The 10,146-nt window shown below is 56.4% G+C and overlaps 1 long non-coding RNA gene across 1 annotated transcript; it reads left to right on the top strand.

Annotated features, from left to right (window-relative positions):
- Nucleotides 1-4,685: 4,685 nt before the first annotated feature.
- Nucleotides 4,686-9,918, top strand: LOC309845252. Its single transcript, XR_014301166.1, has 3 exons — nucleotides 4,686-4,893; nucleotides 8,729-8,952; nucleotides 9,496-9,918. It is a non-coding gene; the product is annotated as an uncharacterized lncRNA (long non-coding RNA).
- Nucleotides 9,919-10,146: the final 228 nt, after the last annotated feature.

The following is a 10,146-nucleotide window of genomic DNA, read 5'->3' as shown; positions in this document are numbered from 1 at the left end:
ACCAGGTAGAGTTTCTAATCCCCAGGTCAAATTCTCCCGCTGAGATGAGTCAGTCTTCCCTCTCAGCGGCTGGCCCCTGGGGCAACTGACTCCAGAAAACTAAATCGTGAGAGCCTAGGCAGGACGCCCTCCCCTGGGGCAAACTCACCACAGCTCAGCCCCGGATCAGAGCCAGACCCTCAGTCCTACAGCTGCAGCTTCCCCTCCCCAGGGAGCCCGAAGCTGCTGGGCCATGAAAATGAGCCGCCGGCTGGACTCCTCTTCTGTTACTGGGAATGCAACTGCAGGAGAGCCGGGCAACGCCTGCGGAATCGTGTGCACCTGCCTCCCGCCCACGTCCACTTCACGGGTGAGGAGCTGAACGCCCAGGAGGACACTGAGCACACTGTGTCCACACCCGCGGCCACGGCGGCCTCAGGTCCTCCCCTCTGGCCCCTCCCAGCTCCTCTGTCCAGCCCAAGACGCTCCAGGTGCCCAAGCTCTTCCTCCCGCTGGTGAGCCCCTGTGCTGACCTCTGGGCCGGGCACTGCTCCCGGTGACAGCCAGCCGCCGATGTGACCAAACACGCAGGGCTGCACTGTCCCCAGGACTCCCCGTTGTTTTCCTTCCCCTGTTGTCATAAAAACCGTGGGGTGTGGGCTACACTTGCGCTCCCGTTGTGAACACCACGTGATCCCCTTACATCACCGCCCGCCCCACGAGCAGCCCATGGCCTCCTGGAGTGGAGCCCTGCTCCTCTCCCCAGGCCTGTCCCCCACCCCAGGAGCGGAAGCTCTGCCTCACTGATGGCAGAAACCTGGGATTACAGGGAGGTTCATGGTCTTCCCACCACCCTCCTGGAGCTTCCTGGTGCAGTGAGCCTGAGCCCATCCCTTTGTACAGACCATGGGATCTGCGCCCTCTTCCCGAAGGCATCCCTGTCCCATGGTCTCTACTCTGCTGTGCCCAGATGACTTCTGCCCTCTTCTGCAGTGGAGATGAGGAAAGGCAGAACAGGACAGTGGTTCCCAAATCAGGCTCAAGTCCAGGGCCTCACCCATTCCTAGCTACACATGCTTGGCTGATGACTTTTGGTATCTCCTTCTCCTTATCTGTAGAAGGGGCACAGTAACAGTACCTGTCTCATGGGGTTGTGATACCCTTGGAAGCATATGAGCTCAATGAATGCTGTCATCACCATGACCACCATCATCAGCATCACCATCATCATCACTATGACCACCATCATCACCACTATCACAACCATCAACATCATCATCACCATCACTACCATCACCACCACTATCACCATCACCACTATGACCATCACCACCATCACCACCATCATCATCCTCATCGTCACTATTACCATCATCACTATCACTCTTCCTACACCACCATCATTACCATCACCACCATCATCACCATCACCATCATCATCATCACCATCATCACTAACATCACCGTCACCATGACCATCATCACTACCATTACCACCACCATCACAACCACCACCATGACCATCACCACCATCACCACCACCACCATCATCATCATCACTATTACCATCATCACCATCACTCTACCTACACCACCATCATTACCATCACCACCATCACCATCATCATCATCACCATCATCACTAACATCACCATCACCATGACCATCATCACTACCATTACCACCACCATCACAACCACCACCATGACCATCAACACCATCACCACCATCACCACCATCATCATCAGCATCATCGTCATCGTCACTATTACCATCATCATCATCACTACCAACACCATCATCATCATCAGTACCATCATCATCACTATTACAATCATCACCACCACTACCATTACCACCATCACTACCATCACCACCATTACCACCATCACCATCACAACCATCATCATCACCAACACCACCATCATCATCACCACTATCACAACCATCACCACCACCATCACCATCACTATAACCATCATCACCATCACTCTACCTACACCACCATCATTACCATCACCACCATCACCACCATCATCACCATCACCATTACCACCACCATCATCATCACCACCATCATTGTCACCATCATAATGATGTCTTTACTCTTTTATTTGCTCTAAACCACTTTGGGTTGCTACGATGGCACTCTACGGAGGAGCCCACCAGGAGAATTTTACAACCCACTTTACAGGACCTTACCTTGGTTTCCAGGATTACAATCCTGAAGTGTAAGTGCACAAAAGTAAAAAGAACAAATTCTACCTGGAGAAGTAAAAATAATAATCATTCTTAGATAGAGTAGAGGACTGAGTTTCAGCATTCATAAGCAAGCACTTAAGTAGTTACGTAACCAACTTATCATCTCTCTCCCTAACTACCCGTCTAAGCTATAACAATATTAAAACTGATTTTTCTGGTTTAAAAAACTGTACTAGTAATATCCTTTCCTTCTGAAAGTGCCAAACGGTGTAGAAATGGAGAAGTCAAAGAAGTCTCTCCTCCAACTTTTACTTCCAGGAGTAAATACAATGTGATCTGTATACTTCTAGGTCTATTTTAGTACCTACAAATAGTAAGAATAAAACATAAAGTAATGTGATAGAAACATGCACGATTGCCACTGTCCATCTCCAGAGCTTTTCCATCTTCCCAACTGTAACTCTGTCCCCATTAACTAACTCTCAACACCCCCCCAGACCCTGGCGCCCACCATCCTACTTTGTCTCTTAAATCTGATTCCACTAGGGTCCTCATATAAGGGTAATCACACAGTATTTGCCCTGTGGTTGGCTTGTGTTTCACTCAGCATACTGTCCTCAAGGTCCATCCGTGTCGTAGCACGTGTCGGGATTTCCTTCCTTTTTAAGGCTAAATAGCATCGTTTGTCCAGACCACATTTTGTGTATCCATTCACCCACCGATGGACGTTTGGGTTGCTTCCAACTCTTGGCTATGGAGAACGATGCTGCTGTGGGCGTGGCATGTAAATATCTCAATGAGGCCAGGCTTTCCCTTCTTTTGGGTCTATACCCAGAAGTAGGATTGCCGGATCACAAGGTAGTTCTACTTCTTATTTTGTGGCACTTCCACACTGTTTTCCATCGCAGCTGGACCGTGTTTCCACCCTACCAATGCCACACCACGTTCCAACTTCTCATATCCTTGCCAACGCTTGTTATTTTCTGTTTGTTTGGTGGACGTGATCCTGAACAGACGTGAAGTGACACCTCGCTATGGCTCTGATGTGCATTTCTCTGATTTTAGTGGTGCTAAGCGTCTCTCACCTGCTCGTTGGGCCATTTGTAGTCCACATTTGGAGAAATGTGGCCTTGGTTCCTTTGCCTGTTCTTTAATCGGGTTTATTTTTATTGTTGAACTGTGGAAGTTCATCATATAGTCTCAGTATCACCCCGTGATTAGATATATAATTTGAAAATATTTTCTGGAGAACACTTGACCTGGAGCTCCATGCTCTCTCTCTAAAATGAAGAAATAAATCTTTAAAATAAATAAATAAAGTCTTAAAGAAAAAAGAAGGAGAAAGAACAGATTTCCAGCTACGTAAGTTCTGCCGCCTGTGCAATGTAAGGTCATCTCCAACTTTTCATCGTCATGACCACACAGTCAGGCAGACACACTTGTCCGTTTGTCCTGGTGACTCTGCCTGAGTATGTCTACTGCCAGAGCTCTAACAACGAAACTCTTGGACTTCCGGCACACGTGGATCTAGCCTTCAGATCGGTCCCGTGACGTTCCCTTTGGCTCTGCTGTGCCCATTCCCACTCTCGCACTGAGTCTCACGCGTTTTGCGGCTCTGCAAGTGGAAATGCTCGCTCATTTTTACCTGGCGCTTCTCGGATCGCTGGTGAGACTGGTGGTTTTTACTGCACTGATCAGCTGTCTGTATTTCTCTTGTGAGTTTTCTGATCAGTTCCTGCAAGGTGGTTTGTTTTCTAACTGTTGCTGTTTTCTCACTTCTGGGGCCCAATTTGTGTATCAGGAAAGTTAGGTCTTGGTCTTTCCTGTGCCGTTCATGCCTGTCAGCGTCATCGGCAATGGCCCCCTTCACTCCGCAGGACTGGGTTGGAGCTATGGGGGTAATCCCGTGTAGCACCCGGTTACAGAGGGCTCGCGCTGGGTTCCCGCATCTTACAAAGGCCAGGTACAGTAAAGATAACCCAGAACTGATTATCTGCAATTTGCATGAAACTGCCTGTGTCTGGAGGTGAGCGTTTCCATTGTCCACTGGAGGAGACTGGGCTTAGTTTTTAAAGAATCACTTGGACGGACCCTTCAGCCCTACAGATACAACACCCAGCATAGAGATCAGCGACTATTTACTGAATCAATGCTCCCATGAGTGGAAGAAGCAGTCAGTCAGATGCTTCTGTTGGATTAACCTTTTTGTCGAAGGCAAAATGGTGGAAACCGACTAAAGAAAAATGAGATCTGGGCCAAGAGCCTGGAATCAACCGGCACAGGGTGCCTCATAGCTCTCCCGGTGCCCCTTCTCCCCAGCGCTCTGAAAGACAGGACCCGATGCCATGTGCTGTGCTGTGTGACCTCTGCCACGTGCTCCGCGGCAGAATCCGCAATCCCAGAGAGGGAAGATGTCACGGAGGAAGGGAAGGGTCTGGGACTGGGTCGCCAGGGCCCCACAGTGAGCCCAGCACTCTAGAACCCAACAGATACATTCTGAAGGGCCTGGTGATGACCGCTCAGCCAGCAGGCCCTCAGCGGCTTAGCAGGTGACGGAGCCACCCAGGGCCGCCCAGGTGTTCCTACAACTCTTCTTGCGGCCCAGAAGGTGCTGGTGGGCCGGCCAGCCGCCCTCCCCCGCAGCCTGGTGCATGAGGCCGCTGTTCCAGCGCTCCGTCTGGAATACCTCCCCTAACCCTACTGACTGACAAGGTACGGATTATTGCCATCGCAAGATGGTGAAACTGGACACAGAGGCACCTCCTCACTCACCGCTGGCAGCATCTCCTCTCCCCAGTCCCAAAAATGTCCTCAGACATGGGGGGCGTAGGCCTGGGAGCACAGAGCGCCAGCTTCTGTCAGGCAAGCCTAGCCCTGGGCCTTGGCTGCCCGCCCCCCACCCACACACCTGGGGACGGGGAGGGGAGCCTGCTGACCAAAAGGTCCTCAGACCCAGCGTTCCAGAAAGATCCACCCCACGGGAGCCTGTCCTGCTCCGTCTGGGACGGTTCAGGGCCACCCTGGAATCGCATCAGCCTTCTGGACACCACTTCTCACTGCTGTGGGGACCCCCACCCGAGGAGACCCCCATCGTGGCTCTCACACACTCCCGTGGTGGCCGGAAGCTCCCCCAGATGTGGGCCGTGGCCAGTGTGCTTCCCGGGACAGGAGCTGCGGCGGCGCTGGAGGACAGGGCGGCCGCGGTCCTGGAGCTCTGCCTCACTGCCCGCCTCAGGCTTCTAGAACGAGCCGCTGCCACCCAGGCCCACATCTGCCAGGGACACAGGCTCCCCGGCCGTGCGGGGCACGGGTTCCCGCTGGAGCTGGGCCGGAGGGAGCCCCCTCCCCTCCCCCGGTGCCCCCTCCCCCGCCGTGTGCCGCAGTCCTTCCCCTTCCCACCCCGCAGGGGAGCGGGCGTTTTGTCCCTTTCTCCAAGTGGCGCCCGCGCCCCCTGGTGGCCACTGCAGCCGCCGCGTCCTCACACGGGGAGCCGGTGGGGATCCCGGTGCAGATGATCTGTCCTCTTCCTAAGCAGACAAACGGGCCGGAGTGTTAGGCAGTTTATTCGTGGAGGTCACGGGGCTGGGTCTCCAGATTGCAGCAAACCACGGTTTGGGAAGGACAGAAGGTCCGATCCACGGCGCGGGAGAAGCCGCGCTGGGTCCACCCAGACCCCAGCCCAGCCCCTCACCGTCGGGGGTGCTCAGGCTGCGGCTCACGCCTGCTTCATCAAGGGGCTCTCTTGCCGCGGGTTTCCAGGGACCCCTGTGACAACAGCCCTCAGCCGCCTCGCAGCGCTCCAGGAGGACAGTGGATTCCGGCCTCTGCCGCCCGGAGGGGTCGACCGGGAGGCCTCCCCGCGGGGCATCCTTCGGGCTCGGGCGCGAGAGGAAGGGCGGCCAGCCGCGCACACCTGCCTGCTGGGGTCTGGCTGTCAAACCCGTCTGTCTGTCCCGCCGGGGAAGCGGGGCCGTGCCCTCCCAGCTGACCCCCGCGGCTGTCAAAACCTGGGAAGGCGGCGAAGATGCTGGCACGGGCCGGCTGAGGCGGCAAGGGGAGCTCCTGGGCCCTGGGGGCCCCGGAAAACCGTAACAGATGCCGTGGCCTCTGCCAAAATGAATTTTCAAATGAGTCACTTTAGGTAGCAAGCACGTTCAGGAAGAAAAACACACTCCTTTTCCCTCACTCGTGGGGGCCAGCCGCTGGAAGTCCTGTTAGGAAGGAGGAAATCACAGAGAAAAGCCAGAGAATTCTTTCCACATAAACCGCCGGGGGCTGGGGGCGGAGGGTGGGCATCCGTCAGCACCTGAGGGACACGGAGACACTGCTCAGCCCCTGCAGACAAGAGGCTGGCGTGTCACTTCACAGCCTTGTCCTTCGTAGCCAAGGGCAGACCGGTGGGCTGGAGAGCCTGACCGCGCCCAGCCCAGCCCCACTCAGAAGGGAGGCTCGGAGCCGTTTGGGGACCACAGCGATGGCCGAGGACAGAAAGTCCTCTCTGATGGGAGGAACAAGTGTCCCCAAAGGCTGCCCCCAGGCCCCCCTGCCACAGAGGCAGGCTGAGGTCTGGGCAAGCCACATCACCTCGGGCCGGCCCTGCTGTCCCCTGTGTCCCTTGCCGCAGGCATCACTGGGCACCAGAGAGACCAGAGCTCTAGACGTTCATCTTCAAGTGTCCAGAGTGGGTTCCCAGCCAGAGGTACGGCGGTGAGGGCCGCCCCTCAAGGCCCAGAGCCCCACGGTGTGGGGCGGAGTGAGCACCGGAGTGCAGACGCAGAAGAGGGGAAAGATGACCCCAGGGTGTGTTTTCAGGCCACCCCCCGTTGCGACATGTCCCCACCCAGCCCCGCCGGGCCACCGACCCCGTCTTCTTCCATCGGGATCTCGCTGCCTGCCGAGCCCAGCATCCAGCCAGGGTCTCGGGTGTGGCGCCTTGGACAGCTGTCCCCGACTGTCCTGCCTGGGGATGTGCTGCTGGCATCTGGAGGCACAGGATCTGCCCCCGCCTTGAGGCCACCGGCATCGGATCGTCCCCAGCTGTCGCTACCAGGAGGTGGGGAGCTGCTCCTGCCCTCTGCACCTGCGTCCCCAGGGCTTCCACGCTGAGCCATCCACCGGGGTCTGACCTACACATTTTGTATTTTTTTTAAGATTTTATGTATTTATTTGACAGAGATCACAAGTAGGCAGACAAGCAGGCGGGGGTGGGGGGGAAGCAGGCTCCCCGCTGAGAGAGAGCCCGACAGGGGGCTCGATCCCAGGACCCTGAGACCAGGCACCGGCTTCACCCTCTGAGCCACCTACGTGCCCCACACACCTTTTTAAAGCTGCCAAAGCAGTCAAGGACCTTAGTCCTCTAGTTCATCAAGATAATATGTTTGAAAAGGAACAGGATTTGGCCAATCGATGACGCAGAACAGCACCCCCCAGCAGGGGGTACCCCCCGTTCAGGGCAGCCATTCTCCTGTCCTACCTGTTGTTTCTAGAACCTTCCTCACGTGCATAAGTACCGTGAAGAGCTGCCCGGTTGCTTCCTCCCGTGGGGAGCAGTGGTTCCTCCCCCCACACTGGTGCTCTGCCCCTTCCTTCCACAATCATGTTTCCTAACTAGCGTCGGGCGTGTGCAGCAGTTCGGTGCTGTAAATACCGCTCACAGCTCCCCGCCTTACGTGGTGAGATGCTTATTTTCTTGTGCAGCTTTTTGCCTTTCCTGATGTTCATGGTCACCTTTCTGCCCAAACTGACCTTCCACCTGGGCCCCTCACTCGTTCGCCTCCACGGCACGGACCCCCCGAACCAGCCCAGGGTGGTTTCTCCTCTGGGTACCGCCCCCATCCCGGGCTGTGCCCTCCTCGCCGCCCGCCGCGCCCGGGCCAAGCACTGATCTGAGTGCCTGCACTCCCAGCGGCTCTGGGGTACCCAGCTCGATGGCCATGTCCCCTTCTGTCCTGTCCTTGTGCGTCTGTGTCTCTTCTACTGTGGGCCTCATGGGCACAGATGAGAATTATGAAGAAGGCTAAGACGTCACACATTGTCCCCACTCTTCAAAGGGATAGAGCCTCATAGCACAGTGACCCCCGGCCGTGGACCCCGCTGCTCACCCTCCCCCCTCCCCTCAACTTGGACAGAACCTTTCCTATGCGCTGAATTGTGTCCCCCTAGTTGGATGCAGACAAGGTCGCACGGGGCAGGGCAGCCCTAATCCAGTGGGACGGGTGTTGTCGCGAAGGGGGGAGTGTGGACGCTGGCAGGTGCAGGGGCGGGCGGGGGACGCTGTGGACGGACTGGAGTCCTGCTCGGGGACCCCCGACACAGAGGGAGAGGCCAAGAACATGCCCTTCCCGGGCACCTGCCGGGTGCCGGGTGCCGGTGTGGTGGGCCCGTGGTGAGTCCTGGGTGAGAGGCCGCGCACCTGTGTGGTTTAAGCCCCTTAGGTGTGGCCACGCGTGACTAGTGGACAAACAGCTTGGCTCCGTGCAGCTGCCCAGTGCCTCAGTGGCTATGTCAGTGAGCACTCTTTGGCCCCAGACACTGCTTTTACTTTCAGACCCTTCCAGAACACCTGAGCTGCCCCCAGGACACCCTGCGGAAGACCTCACTTCCCAGCCTCCCCTGCAGCAGGTGGAGCCCTGAGCACGAACGTGGGCCCGCAGGGTGACAGGCGAAGCGTCCGGACCAGCTTGTTTATGGGAAGTCCTCCAGCCTTGGGCGCCCTGCCCTCTGCAGGGACACAGACGTGATGGGGGGGCTCTCCGTGCAGGCCAGACCCCGGTGAGCACGAGACAACATTGCCATCCTGAACCGTGGACGGAGCCTCTCGAAGGGAAGCGGGAGCCCTTCGAACTTGCCGGGGAGAACGGGGGCTTCCGGCTCGGAAAGTGCATCCCGTGTCCAGCCCTGGCGGCCCTGGGGGAAGGAGGACATTCTCTGCTTGTGGGGATGGTGCCGGCGGCTCTTTATTTGTAACCTGAACAACTGTGACGAAAGCTTGCAGCAGAAAGGCAAAGCCGTGCACTGTTGTTGTTGTTGTTTTAAAGATTTTATTTATTTATCTGACAGACAGAGATCACAAGTAGACAGAGAGGCAGGCAGAGAGAGAGGAGGAAGCAGGCTCCCCACGGAGCCGAGAGCCCGATGCGGGGCTCGATCCCAGGACCCTGAGATCATGACCTGAGCCGAAGGCAGAGGCTTTAACCCACTGAGCCACCCAGGCGCCCCAGCCGTGCACTGTTTTTACAAGAGTCTAAATTACAGATCAGAGCAGGTGCGATATTATCATTTAATTTTCCTCTCCTCCATTTTTCAGATTGCAAGGATGCTCCTGGGCCCTGAGAGGAACTGGTTTCAAGCATCTGGGCGACCAGTAGCTTCCATGGTTTTAACAGTTTAAAGGCGACGAAACTAGCAGAAACACTCCCCCGCTAACACAGGCACATGTTCCCCCCACGGGACGGGACATCACGGAACGTCACTTCGATGGTGCCTCCTCTACCCTCAAACGCAGATTCGGTCTCAAAAGAACGCTGCTCTGAGAAGGATTTTCTCCAGGGCAAATGCAGTCTTGCCCAGAGACGCACAGAAGATGTTCAGGTGTAAATGAGTCCTCGCCTTTGGAAGTGACCAGGAGTCAGGCAGCATGCTCGTCCCCCAGTCTCATCCCCCAGGACACCCCTGCAGGGTCTCTGCTTGGCCGGCTAGGCACTGGGCCAGCTCAGGGCTGCACAATAAAACCTCAGACGATGACTGTTTGCACCCCTTGTCCTAACTGAACCATTGGGTGAAATTCCATCTCATTAGCTGCTCACGGGGGACAAGGGGCAGAAACTGCGGGTCCCCAGGAGTGGGACCCCCCATCCTTGGAGCTGGGTGTAGACCTCCCAGGTGAAGGGAGACACCAGGTGTCCTGCACTCCTGGGATGGAAGCAGAGGCGGGACATGCAGGGAACTCGCGCAGGAGCAGGACCC

The sequence above is a fragment of the Mustela nivalis genome (assembly GCF_964662115.1).
Source record: "Mustela nivalis genome assembly, chromosome: 12".
Lineage (NCBI taxonomy): Eukaryota > Metazoa > Chordata > Mammalia > Carnivora > Mustelidae > Mustela > Mustela nivalis.
The sequence above is the reverse complement of the archived record's forward strand: the minus strand, read 5'-3'. Positions and strand labels throughout refer to the sequence as shown.